The sequence below is a fragment of the Lissotriton helveticus genome, chromosome 7, assembly GCF_964261635.1.
Source record: "Lissotriton helveticus chromosome 7, aLisHel1.1, whole genome shotgun sequence".
In the NCBI taxonomy this organism is placed as follows: Eukaryota; Metazoa; Chordata; class Amphibia; order Caudata; family Salamandridae; genus Lissotriton; species Lissotriton helveticus.
In genome coordinates, this window is record NC_136068.1 from 515,500,253 (window position 1) to 515,515,867 (window position 15,615).

Below are 15,615 nucleotides of genomic sequence, written 5' to 3' on the forward strand. Positions count from 1 at the left end.
CTGGAGCTAAAGACTAGAAACAGCACAGATGGTGGCAGCAACTCTTCATCACACACAGACAGGGCTGTACACATCCCCAAGAACGTAGGTAAAGAGTACAAGAAGGGTGATGACATTAAACGGTGGTTTTAAGGGTACAAGTCGTCTATTCATATGAATGGGGTCCCTGAGAAGAACTGGGAAGCAGAGTTGTGGCATCTCTTTCCCGAGGAAGCTAGGGATACCCTGATTGCTTTGGGTAAGAGGCAGGACCTCACCTATGCTGACATGAAAGACGCTCTCCTCACTAGGTATGGACTCACTCCTGAAAAGTACAGGGATCAGTTTAGGTCCAGTAAAAAGTCTGAGAGCAACACTTGGTTGGAATGTGTGGATATTTTCTGTAGGTCACTGGATGGCTGGGTGAAGGGCAGTAATGTACCTGATTTTTAGGGGCTCTACAATTTGATTGCCTGGGAGCACTTGTCTAGTCTATGTTTTGCAGATCTGCGCCAGCACCTAGTGGACAGTAAGCTAACTGACCCCAGAAAGCTTGCTATGGAGGCGGACCGCTGAATGAGTACCAGGGTCCACAAGAAAGCGTTTGGGGGAGACTCCGCCAAAGGTGGGCAGGGTCCCCAGCAGAAAGTGGGGGGGACAAGGGTAAAAGTCAGGAGTTCTTTAAAGGACCCCAAACTAGTACCCAGGGTAAAGGTTCCCAGCCTCAGGTGATAAGAAGAAAGGGGTCTCTACAGGGTAGCCTGCTGAGACCGCCCCCCACAAGTGTTATGCATGTGATCAGGTGGGTCAATTGAAGGGGGACCCCAGGTGCCCAAAGGGGACACAGCCACCCACCGGTGGACAGACCAAAGTGTTGGCTAGTGTAGCGCTTGGGGAGGAGGGGTGCCCACTGGAGGGTGGGTGTAGGAGAGTAGGATCTGCTTCCTATGGTTACCCCCACTTTGTGCTGTGTTTCACTGGTTTATTGACTTTAGTCCAGCTGTGGCCCTGCTAAATCCACAGTCTAGCTGTTCTCTCTCTAAATTGGTTACCTGTACATTAGGTACACTCCAGATTGGTTACTGGGTTACCCTTGTGAGTCCCTAGTATATGGTACCTTAGGTGCCAAGGGCATAGGTACCCCAGAGGCTTACCAGGGGCTGAATCATGTATTATGCCACCCCTGGGAAGCCTTCCAAAATGGCACCACAGATCTGCACTTGCAACTTGGGTAAGGTGGTGTAAGCACCCCTTACTTAGATATAGTATACCTATATCTACCTATATATATAGACACATATTAACCCACAAGTCACTCCTATAGCCTGCCTTGACAATCCTGAAGGCAGAGTGCTTGGTTTTGCGTGAGAGGGTGCCCTAGCATGAGCTGAGCCCCTCTGCAGCTTTCAGAATCCCTTCCTTATAGCTGTTCTATGATATAGCAATACCATATACTCTTAAGTGCATTATAATCCTCGCGGTTAATGCTAACTTTGGGATGGCTTTATCAAAACATGTCGTGTTTGGTGTCAAAAACTTTGGAATCCTATCCCCCTCACCAGATCTGGCAGCGTTGGTAGAATTCCACCCTTCTAGAGGGGAAGACATGTACACACTTACTTACCCGGTAAATGTTTAAAGAGCCCCAGCATCACAAAATGGATGCAGCTGCCATGGACACGAGTCTGACCTACTGCTGCTGGACGAAACTCCGGCAGGGGAGGCCTGGACAATAGGTTTCCTGTCCAGGGAGATGCCAGCACCTCCCCAGACAGGCTTTATCGTATTGGGGCAAGGTGGGTTGCATTCAGTGAATGCTTTTCAGACACTGCCTGGGGCACACAAGGTGTCCCATGCATTTCCCAGTTTAAACCGGTTGCTGGGACACTCAGCCCCAGCTCTGGCACGAAACTGGACAAAGGGGAAGCGGTGTAACCACCACCTCCCCGGGTCCTCCCATAGGTGGGACCCTAGAGTTAGACCAACCCCTAAACTTAGTATAAGTATAGGAACCCAGTCCCTAGGACTTTAGATTATCCTGGACGAAACTCTGATACATACATCTTGGATCTTCGACATTCCATATTGACTGTAAGATGGAAGAAATCTCCCTTGGGGTCAAGGAGTGACTCCCCTGTTCAAACAGGCACCAAAGAAGCATCTTGCCGGTCTGCATTTTCAAGGCTCCCGACAGATCCTGAAGAATCTGTGACACAGGAAATGGACTTCCAGACATCTCCGAGGCTGACACGAGTCCCCAGCGAAGTTGAGACCTGTAGCTATCACGAGAGACGTGGGACCGGACCTCCTGGACATCCTGCACATTTGGTAGTGCATCAACTTCCCGAGCTTTCCCGAATTTGTGCATTGGGCTACTTGTAGTCCATGCCCTGAACACCTTTTGCATCGAAGATTGTGGGCCTACACTCCACAAGTGTTCCGTGGGCCCGCTATCAGCATTTCAGCTTGAGGCTCCTTTGCGATCCCTAGTCCGTTGACTGGTGGGTCCCCACGAAGGACCATCCTTTGTTTCTTGGGTGTTCGTGGTTATCCAGATGGGCCCTGACTCCCCTCCAAAGAGTGAGTCCCTAAGACTGTGCTGGACTGCACCGAAGCCAATCGTGTCATCTTGCGTGGGTTGCTGTTGCCAAGGCTTGTTGGGTCCAATCCGGATACCAACGCTGCAGCACTCGACATCCGATGTGGGACAGCTCGAATCTAGCTCCTGGTTGTCATCGACGCCTCCTGGCCCTCGTGGCTGAAGAGTCAAGCTTCACCTACTTCACTTGAAAGCACCCGACATTGGCAGGCATCTTCCTGTCACCATCCTTGTCACGGGCTAGTGACCCAGACTCTGTCCCCTCAGCTTTCAGGTTCTTCTGATCTCCAATCCACCCTTGGATCCATCCAGGCACTCTTCTCCTGGACGCCTGCATCACTTCTTTGTAGCTCTCCATTGAAATCGATGACAAAACCCGACACAAAAAGACACCTATGCACCCAGCTTCCCTGGGTGAGGTAACACGAGTACTTTGGTTCTCCGGTGGGTCTTGAATCTCGAAGCGTCCAGTACTGAAAGGGTTTTACCGTAGTCCACTCCTAGGTGTCCTTAAACTGTAACTTTGTATCTTTAACTTTTGCCATAGAAATCAATGGTGATTCGTGGCTGTGTTTAGACACTGCACGCGTTCCCCGTGGGTCTCCTGTGCCCCTACCTTGGGTGGTTCCTGGTTGCCCCAGCGGTTCTAACCCTCACGTGGTTCTTATACCACTTTCTTAGTGTATGGTTTGTGAGGCCCCTAGGGGAGACTCCTTTGGCGGAGTCTCCCCCAAATGCTTTCTTGTGGACCCTGGTGCTCACCCAGCGGTCCGCCTCCATAGCAAGCTTTCTGGGGTCAGTTAGCTTACTGTCCACTAGGTGCTGGCGCAGATCTGCAAAACATAGACTAGACAAGTGCTCCCAGGCAATCAAATTGTAGAGCCCCTGAAAATCAGTTACATTACTGCACTTCACCCAGCCATCCAGCGACCTACAGAACATATCCACACATTCCAACCAAGTGTTGGTCTCAGACTTTTTACTGGACCTAAACTGATCTCTGTACTTTTCAGGAGTGAGTCCTTGTACTTTTCAGGAGTGAGTCCACCTTGGCCATCCTCATCTCCATGCAGATCTAGATTGTCAAGGTCATTTTCACCTACCTGGTCCACATCATCATCAGAGTCCTGGTGAGGTAACTCTCCAGTGTTCTCTTCTTCTAATGTACACACCCCACTGCCTACACTTTCAGGATCTGATGCATTCTTAAAGTCATCAAGTAATAACACCTCTATAAGGCGTTGGGTATTGGGATTCTGTCCTGGCTTCAATTTTCTTATGGCACACAAACCTCTTAACTCTTGGAAAGAGAAGGTGTCATACTTAGATGTCTGTACCTGACTGACATCTGGGGCAGACCCACTGGGTCCTTCCTTTGAAGACATGACTAGTGAGGTGTGGTGTATGCACCTACCTACACTATTTGGTTTCTTACTAAACCTCTCTTGAGTTGTAGTAAGGGTGTGCTACGCCCTTGACACACAACTCTAAGTTCAATAGAACTTACTGTATTCTAAGCTTGTATTATATGTACCTATGGCACCTTTAGTGGATTTTCAAATGATATTCTCATGATTATCTGGTAAAACAATGCAAGCTGGAATCCCACACGCTGCACACCAATGTGAGAAGTTGGCCTGGCATATGATGTCCACTATTCTTGTGGGCACCTTGCACCAGTCTAAACGACCCTTATTGATGGTAGGTTTAGACAACCTTTATAGAAAGCTATCCTAGAGGTAGCTGTGGAGAGCAGCCTTCAGAATAAGTCTTGAAGGAATGTAAAGCAGCTTGTTTTACCAGTCTATAATCTCTTGAATGATCAAATGAAAGAGCACCACACCAGGTATATATATAAAATATATGTATTTATTCTAAACACAACCCCTCTAGTCTCTTTATGATGCTAGAGGTCAAAGTACAATACAAGGACTTAAATAGCACACAGTAATCTAGCACAGTATACGTGCTACAACAGCGAGTGCCCTACTCTGGAGGGTCTGCGGTGGCTGGCTGCAGACCAGGCAGCTGGTAATCAGTCCGGGTCACATCTGATCTACTGGGAGAATGGTCTCCTATACAGTGAGCCTAAGGTCGCTGAGCCTGGATCAGCCCGTGTGCTGGTGGTAACCCAGCGCTTCAGGACCTTTCTTACTGGGTCTGGCACATGACATGTCTTTGGCAGGACATTTGGGGCAGGACAAGATCTTTGACAGGCTTGTCACCCACTTCTTTTGGCCCCAAATGCGAAGGCAGTCAGCTGCACACTGTAGGTCTTTCCAAACTTGCCAGGCAAGTGGTAAGAGTGTGAGGAAGGTCAAAGCTCCTCTCCAACCTTTTCCTATTGTTGGAACACCCTTTGAAAGGGTAGGGATGGATATTGTGGGGCCACTGGATCCTAAGACAGCCATGGGCAACAGGTACATCCAGGTCTTGATGGACCACACCACCTGGTACCCGGAAGAAATCCCTCTCAGGAAAACGACAGCGCCAGTGGTGAGTCGGGCGTTAATGGGGATCTTTTTCCCACATGGGATTCCCCAGAGAGGTGGTTTCTGACAGGGGGACCAATTTCATATCCAGGTATATGACATCTCTGTGGAAGGAGTGTGGTGTAACCTACAAGTTCACCACTCCTTACCACCCCCAAGGAAACGGTCTGGTGGAGAGATTCAGCCAGACCTTGAAGGGCATGATCAAGGATCTAACAAAATCTATGAGGCGTAAGTGGGACGTCCTCTTACCATGCCTACTCTTTGCTTACCGGGAGGTGCCTCAGAAGTCTCTTGGGTACAGCCCCTTTGAGCTCCTGTACAGCCACCCTGTCCGAGGACCTCTAAGTTTGGTGAAGGAGGCCTGGGAGGCAGCTCCCTGAAAAACTCCTCAGGATGTGTTTAGTTACATGCTGGCCTTCCGAAACCAGACTGCCCGCTTCAGGAAACTCGCTCAGGCGAACCTAGTAGAAAGCCAGGAAGAAATGAAGAAGTGGTATGACCAGAATGCCACTCTGGTCGAATTTAAACCTGGGCAAAAAGTGTGGGTCATGGCCCCAGTGGAACCTTGTGACTTGCAGGACAAGTGGACTGGGCCAAACGAGGTGGTGGAGTGCAAAAGTGACGTCACCTACCTGGTGAATTTGCAGTCTCCAAGGAACCCGCTGAGGGTCCTCCACGTGAACCGCCTCAAGCCCCACTTCAAGAGGTCCGAAGTGAGTATGCTCTTGGCGACAGATGATGAGGTGGAAGAGGAGAGTGAGCCTCTCCCTGACCTCCTGTCTACCAAGTCTCCCTGACCTCTTGTCTACCAAGGAGCATGATGGGTCAGTGGAGGGTGTGATCCTCTACCCTGCACAGACTCAAGACCAGCAGGGGGACTGTCGCCAGTTGTTGGGACAGTTCGCCCCACTGTTCTCTCTGACCACTGGTGTTACTCATTGGTGTACCCTTGACGTGGACACTGGTGACAGCCTCTCTGTAAAGTACAAAATTTACGGGTTGACGGATTGAGTCAGGGCCAGCATCAAGGAGGAGGTCTCCAAGATGTTGGCGTTAGGGGTGATTGAGCCCTCGCACAGACCTTGGGCCAGCCCAGTGGTCTTGGTCCTGAAGGCTGCTGCACCCGGTGCCACTCCAGAACTACGGTTTTGTGTGGACTACCATGGGCTCAATGCCGTCACCAGGACTGACGCACACCCCATCCCCAGAGCTGATGAGCTCATTGATCGGTTGTGAGCTGCCCGATTCCTCAGCACGTTTGATTTAATGTCTGGGTACTGGCAGATTGCCTTAACCGATGGGGCCAAGGAGAGATCAACGTTCTCAACCCCAGAAGGTCATTTCCAGTTTCGGGTGATGCCCTTTGGGTTGAAGAATGCCCCTGCCACCTTTCAGAAGTTGGTCAATCAGGTGTTGGCTGGACAGAAGGATTTCAGTGCCGCCTACCTGGATGACATTGCTGTGTTCCGTTCCAGCTGGGAAGAACATGCACAGCACCTCGTGAAAGTGTTGAGAGCTCTACAATGTGCAGGCCTCACGATCAAGGCTAGTAAGTGCCAGATCGGGCAGGGTTTGGTGGTATACTTGGGACACCAGGTAGGAAGCGACCAGGTGACGCCCCTACAACCAAAGATTGACACCATTTAGGCTTGGGAGCCCCCCAAGACCCAGACAGAGGTGAGGCACTTTTTAGGTCTCACCGGTTGATTTGTTAAGGGCTACGACACCATTGTTGCCCCCTTATGAGAGCTGACTTCCAAGAAGCAGCCAAGGAAGGTGATCTGGACTGAGTCTTGCCAGAAAGCTTTTGATGCCCTGAAAGCAGCCATGTGCACAGCGCCGTGCTCAAGGCACATGACTTTTCCAAGGAATTTGTCATGCAGACTGACGCTTCAGAGCATGGTGTGGGAGCGGTACTTTCACAACTGAACGAAGAGGGCCTAGATCAGCCTGTAGTCTTCCTTAGCAGGAGACTACTCCACAGGGAACAGAGGTGAAGTGCCATAGAAAGGAAAGTTTTTAATGTGGTATGGGCGCTGACGAAGCTGAGACCATACCTGTTTGGAACTTACTTCAGGGCTCAGACCGACCACAGGCCCCTCAGATGGTTAATGCAAATGAGGGGTGAGAATTCAAAACTGCTGAGGCGGTCCATTTACCTACAGGGGATGGACTTTACGGTGGAACAACGCCCTGGGACAGAACACGCCAAAGCAGATGGTCTGTCCAGGTTCTTCCGCCTTAGTGAAAAGAACTCCCAGGAGGGTGGGTAGTTCTCCCTACTTTCAGCTGGAGGGGACATGTGTTAGACTTGGCATCTTTTGGCGTGTTTCCCCTGACTTTTTGCTTTCTGACCTCCCAGTTTGTACTCTATTTTTGCTGGTGTAATGATTCTGCGCACTTTTCTCACTGCGGTCCAGTTGGAAAGTGCAAGTGCTCCCGTATAAAATGTGTTATGGATTGGTGTCTTCATGATTGGTATATTTTATTTATATGTCAGTCCCCAGTAAAGTGCACTGCATGTGCCGGGGCCTTTAAATCGAATGCTGTTGGTGGACTGCAGCACTGGATTGTGCCACCCACGTAAACAGCCCGTAAAGTGTAACTCGCAGAGCCTGTGCGCAGCCTGGGGCTGTCTGCCGACTTGGCGAGTGCACACACTCGCATGTCCCTATACCTTCCCTTTGCTACATGTGAGTCGCCCCTAAGGTAGGCCCAAGGTACCCCCATGGGCAGGGCGCATTGTATGTAAAAGGTAGGACATGCCCTGGTGTGTGTGGCATGTCCTGATATTGAATTAGAGCCTACTTCATTTTTCACTATTGCAAGGCTACCTGTTCTCCATAGGCCAGAATGGGCAGTTTGGTCATTACATCCTATGATCCTAACTGACTCAGAGAACATGGTAGAAATTCGAGTTTAGTATGCCTGAACTCAGAATGATAAAATACATCTTTTAGTGAAGTTGGTTTTAATATTCTGTATTTGAAAATACCACTTTTAGAAAGCAGGTCTTTTCTGACCTAACCATCCAGCCTGACTCCGCTAGCGTGTGCATTGTCTTTCTGGTTTGTGAGTGACAGGAGCTGGGGGGAGACAGGTTGATTCAGCCGGGCTGAATGGGCACATATACACCTAGATGGGTGGGAGGAGTAGGGCTGAGCTCACCTTCCACAATGCTGGCTCTACCTCCTGTGGTGCATCTGAGGACCCTGGCCCACACTGACAAAGAAAGAAGGTACACCCTGGCAGAATGCACCCTGAACTGGTTTGAACTAGGTCCAGGCCCCTCTGCCTTCAGATGACAAATGAATTGCTGGTATAAATATTGGGGCCCAGACCCCAAGACTTTAGAACTCGCTTGAATCAAGGAAACTGCCAAGAAGAAGAGCTGGAAGAGCTGCCAGGAGGAGTACTGCCCCTTTGCTGTGTTGTTGCTTTGTTGGGTTGGACTGCAGTTGCGGCTTCTGCCTTGGGCAGTGAAAGGACTGGACTGAACTTTCTCTACTTGTGCTGAGTATCTCCAAGAGCTTGAGGTAGAGCTTGCCCCCTGTTCACAAAGTCTCAGAAACATCACAGACTTCAAGCCCGACGCCGTCTACGGCGCCACTGCCGACACGTGTCTTGAAGGCACCGCAGAGAGCACCGCCACAACGCCGCACTGTGACCCTGGTCTCACTGACGATGCCTACTGACGCATCGAGCCGCTGCTCGCACCGCGACCTGTGGGCACTGCAATCTGCACCGCCTCGCTTCACGACGATGCCTTGGTGTCCCCGATGATGTCGCTCCACGCCAGACTCGACACCGCTACTTGCACCGTGGTTCGGGGGCACCGCTCGTAAAGCTATACGACGCACCTCCCTCATTCCGCACCGCAGCCTTGGCCTACCGACGCCAGTATCTTCGACTCCAGTTGTCAGACGACGACAGCGACGCCGCTGCTGCACCGCGACCTGCCAGCACCGTGACGAGCACCGCCTTCACCTCACACCGCGACCCTGGTCTCATTGACGACGCCATCTGACACTGCCACCGAGCCGCTGCTTGCACCGTGACTTGAGGGCACCGCACGCCGCACAGCTGCACTTGGCACCGCAGCACCCGATGCCTGAAAACACCAGTGCTCCTGATTCCATCAGAGAGGAGATCAACCTGAAACAGGCGTGACAACGAGAGGTCATCGACGGCCTGCATCTCTGAAAGGTACTGTTGGGGAGTCTTCCCGACACCGCAGCTGAAATGCGACGCCGTGGCCAGCCAGAACTGTTTGGACTTGATTGTTCACGACAACGTGATAGCCCGGACGGAGCTATCGACATCACAGAACTGTGTTTTCAAGACATCTTGCAACGCAACTATTTTAAAAGTACTGTACAGTGGATTCTTATTGTAATTGGTCTTGTTTAAGTATATACACATATTGGATATTTTTCTAAACTTGTGTGGTGTCCGTTTGTGTTGTGCGTACACTGTATTACTGTTGGTTATGTGCAAATGCTTTACACACTGCCTCTAAGATAAGCCTGACTACTCGTGCCAAGCTACCAAGGGGGTGAGCTGCGGTTATTTTAGGAGTGCAACTCCCTTATCCTGACTAGAGTAGTGGTCCCGGACTGGATTCGGTACAAACCTTAGCCAACCCGGAATCCCATTGCTAACAGTATGCGTTTATACTATACAAAGACTGGGAAGCAAACTACTCACCCCTACCGGTCTGAAGACTCAAATTCAGAGTCTTAGCAAGCAGGAATAAAGAAATAATCTTGAAGAATATAATGCAGAATGTTGCAATGCCACGGAAGACAAATGGTGAAATCAGGCGTGTGTAAGAAAGTGGCTGTGTGTAATAAAGCGATGGAGTTTGAAAGTTATATAAAAAGTGTCTTTAAGTGCCATAAATGGACCCACTGGTGCAATAGCTAACCCATCCAGCTGAGGTAAACTCTAAGCTGTTTTGCTGGATTCAAACGTAAGCTCCTGTATCAGTGAACTCCACATTACATGTTACAGTTCCATGTGACATCAACAATACCTATTAGAGTTGAATGACTCTAAATTCTATAAAGAAAATAAAGGTAGCATACTATTACCACATGTATCCTTTATGAAAATTAAGAAAAAAAAGATTTAGCAAAACGTAATCATCACACTTTTTAAGTACCCTGGTACTGCTTTTTTGTAATACAAAATTATCAACAGTAGAACAGTCAGGAATCTGTTGTACAGTAGATTCTATCTGGTGCGTGGTAGAATTGGTAATAGATGTACCCACATTGGAACTTTGAGGAGGCATACAAACATTGTGCTTCTGAGAAGTGTGAGAAGTTGTCCTGGTATATGATGTTCACTATTCTAGTGAGCACCTTGCACCAGTCCAAACAACCCTTAGGGTGATGGTTGCAAAGTCAACCTTATAGACCAGCTATCCTAGTGGTAGCATGGACAAAGCAGTCTTAGGCTAAACTCAAGAGGGCATGTGAAGCCAGCTGTTTTACCATATGTAACCCCTTTAATACCAAATGAAAGGACACCACACAGGTTATATGTATAAAATATATATGTATTTATTACTAAATTAATCCTCTGAACTCTTTATGAGGTCAGGGGCACAAGCACATAACAAGATACTTAATTATCATAAAATAAGTTGCACAAAATACAGTAATGCCCTAGGGGCACTTCAAACCATATGCTAAAATAGTGGTATAAGAACCACGTCACGAACAAAGGATAGGCCTAGGGCCTGGAGAATCGCTGGGGCTACGCTGTACTACCAAAGTATAGGGAGCAGGAGGCCCACGAGATGCGTGTGCAGTGTCTTTATACACACATGAGTTACCATCGAGTTAGAATGGGAACAAAAGAATTGGAAACTAGTTCTTTTAGGTCACTTCCGGATGGACTAGGAGAAAGCTACTGAAAACTAGGACACATGGATAGTTAATACCCACAGGAGCACCGGAGTACTCGCGTTACCTCACCCACAGGAAGCGGGTGCATAGGTGTCAAAGTGTGTCGGGTTTCGTCGCTGAATCCTATGGAGCCTTGAAGAAAGATGCTGGAGGCGACCAGGAGGGAAGTGTCCGGTTGGATCCAAGGGCGGATCGAGGATGAAGAGTACCTGAAAGCAGAGGGGACAGAGTCTGGGTCACTAGCCAGTGACCAGGAAGGAACCAGGCGATGTCGCGAAGCAATCAGGTGATGTTGTGAAGCTTGTCTCTGCAGCCACGTGGATCAGGAGGTGTTGACGATGACCAGGAGCTGGATACGGACTGTCCCACAAAGGCTCTCGCTTTCGGCGGTATCGGCTACCGGATTGGAGTCAACAAGCCGCGGCAAAGGCAACCCACGCAGGAATCGAAGATGGCTTCTGGATCAGACCAGCAAGGTCTGATGGGCTTCTCCTTTTCAGGGAAGCAGGGGCCAGTCTGGAGCAACCAGACCAGCGGTGTAAATTCAAAGGTTCTTTGTCACAGAGGCCACTAGCCAATGGGCAAGTGACCGGACAGACTCGTCGAGCAGGAAAATGCAGAAGGGCCCCACGCAGAACTCGTGGAGTGTGGAGGGCTGATCTTCAGTGCAGATGATGCTTAGGGCTGGGGCTTCTCAATCCCCAATGCACAACTTCGAGGGTGCCTCAGAAGTTGCACGGAAAGCAATTCACTGGCTTTCCAAGATGGCCGGTCCCACGTCTCTCGTCACCTCCAAGGGTCTCAGCTTTGCTGTGGCTGTGGATAGGGCTGAAGGAAGTCTGTAAGTCTGGGTCTTGTCAGGCTCTGTGCTCGGGCTCTGGCAGGAGCGTCGACAAAGCAAACCGTTGATCGCTTGATGGTGCCTGCTTACACAGGGTGGTCACTCCTTGACCACAAGGGAGATTCTTCAGTCTTCTAACTTCAGGTAGAACGTTGAAGGTCCAGAGTTTCGTTCCAAGTTTCAGTCAGGATAAATCTAAATCTCTAGACTCAGCTCCTACCTATATACCAAATTTAGGGGCTGGATTACCTGCTAGGTCCCTCCTATGGGTGGGACCAGGGAAGGGGGTGGTTACACCCCTTTCCCTTTGTCCAGTTTCATGCCAGAGCTGGGGCTGAAGTGCCCCAGCACCGGTTTGAACTGGACTATGCATGGGAGACCTTGTGTGCCCCAGTCAGTGTCTCATTTCATTCAGCCCTCCCTGCCCCAATACACTTTAGCTTGTCTGGAGTGGTGCTAGCACCTCCCTGTGACAGGAAACCTATTGTCCAAGCCTCCCTCGCTGGAAGGACTCCCAGCAGCAGGAGGTCAGACTTGTGTCTGTGGCAGCAGCATCCATTTTGTGATGCTGAGGCTCTGGTTAACTTTAACCGGGATTAGTAGGAACAACATGTCTTCTCCCTCTAGAAGGGTGGAATGCTACCCCCGTTGCCAGATTTGGCGAGGGGGTAGTATTGCAAAGCGTATGACACCTTACACGACATGTTTTGATAAAGCCAAACCAAAGTTAGGATTCAACCACGAGGATTATAATGCACTTAAGAGTATATGGTATGGCTATATCATAGAACAGCTATAAGGACATGGTTCCGAAAGCTGCAGACAGGCTCAGATCATGCTAGAGCCTCATCTCACATAAAACAAGCACTCGGCCTTCAGGATTGTTAAGGCCCTGCCATAGGAGTGACTTATAGGTAGATATGTGTCTATATATAATGGTAGGTATAGGAATACTATACCTAAGCAAGGGGTGATTACATGACCTTGTCCCAGCTGAGTGATCAGCGAGTTGTGTCAGTTTGGATGGCCAGCCAGGGGGGCATAATACATGCTGCAGCCCCTGGTAGGCCTTGGATGTACCTATGCCCTGGGTACCTATGGTACACTATAAAGGGGCTCATAAGGTGACCCAATATCCAATTGGAGATGTACCTAGAGTACATGGAGTCTATTTTCAGTGAGAGCAGATAGCCTTGGGCCCTGATCAGCAGGATCCTAGGCCAACTAAGTCGAAAACCATCTAAACACTAGGCAAAAAATCTGGGGTAACCATAGTCAGGTATCCACCTTCCTACAAGAAGCACATTCGGTACCCTTCTTGTCAAACCATACATTATTGCCTTCAGCTCTGTTCCAAAAAAATTCTTGTGCAGAGAGCTATGGCATTGAGCGGAGGCAAACTCCAATCGCTTCTGCTGTATTGAAACCGAGGATCCTGCATCAGTGAATTCCACATTACATGTTACAGTTCCATGTGACATGAACAATAGCTATTAGACATGAATGACTAAATTGTATAATGAAAATAAAGGTAGGATACGATTACCACACTGTGCCAACCAGTTGCTAAACAATGTTGTGTTTTTATCTCGATCGCCAGCTTGCCAGCACAGGCTGAGGAAGAGTAAATTTGTGTGAAAGGGCTTTGTGGATAACAGGCAGGCAGAGAGAGACGTATGCGAAAAGAATAGACATGGTTTCAAAATGGATGTGAGGTTTAGGCTAATTTAGCAAGTAAATAGCATATTTGCATAGGCCATACATCACCGATCCCTGGTTAGAGTGGAGACGTATGGGGCAATAATGAAAACAGAGTTCAAATGCGTGAGTATACGTGGAAAGTTTTTATATGAAAATAATTCAATTTAAATGTATTAAATTTTTTTAAAGGAAAATATCAAAAAAGTTGGAAAAATCAATCCAAGAATAACGTGAATTTCTTGGAGATTGCAGTCCGGAAGTTCTTCAGCGGCTTGAGATGCGTAATGTTCCAAGAGGTCATTGTTGCCATCATGTGAGAAAAGCGAAGCGATCCAATTCATATCCTCGAAGGGACAGTAATGTTCCTCGAATGTTGGAGCGGCAATTTGAATTGGCAGGCAATCTGCGATGTTATCAAAGGTCGCATGTTGCAGGAGATCTTTCGCGGCTGCGCAGAAATTCTATTCTGACACAATACCTTTTTGTGTTGCATCCGCCATTTCCCCACTGCCTGAACAATCAAGTTAATGGTTTTCAAGATACTCCATTACTAGCTGGATATCGGGAGCGATTGTTGGGATGTTGGCAAGGCATAGATCCATTCGCCAGTCGAATGGGCACGTTTTGCAATAAAAAGATGGTTGTAAGCAAATTGCATATGTGTAAATAAATGTCATGTTGTAGCTGGCTGCGCTAATAGATAGAGGCAGGCAGCTGAGAAGTTGTTCCATTTTTGGACAGTATTGATGTAGCTTCGCCTAGAGGCGTATTCTGTCGGACATTTTTGTTAGCACAGGGAGCTCAGCCATTCTTTAGAAGCAAAAATAGTAGTAGGATCCCCGCAAAGAGAGCAAGAATTATGGGCACTGCTCCTGTTATTCCAAAGATGATCGAATAAATGAAGTCTGGTATTATACCAAAAACAGTTTGAAAGAGTGTGAGAAGGCCTGAGGAGACCATGTTAAAAAAGTGTGCCAGACCTTGAGTGTGAAATGTGTTGAAAATTGTGTAACAATTCACAAAGTGTAATGGGAGGTTCGTATTTAAAAGGGACTGTATTTTACTTGAAGTTTCTGTTATCTGCAGTCGATACATTTCTTTTGCAGAAGTGAGGAACACTTCTGTTCTGAACAAAAGCTGTTTCATTTTGGTTAGTGTAATGAAATCTGTTTTCAAAGTAGGTTTTGAAGGTCAAGTTAAAGTTTGGGAGTTGTTTTGTGTGGGTGGGAATAACAATTGTCACAGGAAGTTACTCAGTTTGAATCAGTAAGGACAGACAGTATGCCAGCTCATATTCTGTAGGAGTGCATGTTATTGAGAAGCAGATAAATACTGTTAGAAAGCTGTGTGAATGTTGGGCTGATTGTGGGAGTCGGCATGGTTTTAAGAAAGCACGCAAGATTGGGGCTGTAAGCTTAGAAGCGTCATGCAGTTGGACATTCTTGGATAGTAATGAATGAGTGCCATTGTGGTCGCACTTTTTACCTGTTAGAAAAAGTTCTGTATCCTCTTTAAGACAGCGATATGTAAATGGGAGAAACCACTGCTCATGAATAAAAGCGTTACCTTATATAATCACATGCAACATGACAAACAACATGTACACCTAGCAAACACAATGACACTACGTACTGTGAGAACCGTGGCTAGCCATGTATACAAGCCAAACATGGCATGGCACCTCTGCCACACAATGCAGAATGCGGGGAGAGATGGGAGCAAAGTATGTGCAAAGGTGGGAAGTGATTCTCTATTATAAAAGTATAAAATGCAAAGGACCAGATGTAGGTGGCCCATTACCGGTCGGTAAACCCGAAATTCGGCAAATTTCAGGTTTACCGACCGGTATTGAGCCATTTGCTATGTAGGGGAGATTCGGTAAATACCGAATCGGTATTTACCGATTCTGTATTTACCGAATCATCATTTACCGATTCGGTATTTACCGAATCAGTAAATTACATGTAGGAAGCACTTTGAAGAGTGCTTCTGTGCTTTAAGGATTCATTATTTACCACCAACTATTAGTTGGTGGTAAATAACGAATACCTCTGTAAATGCAAATCTGTGCATTTACACCAGTGC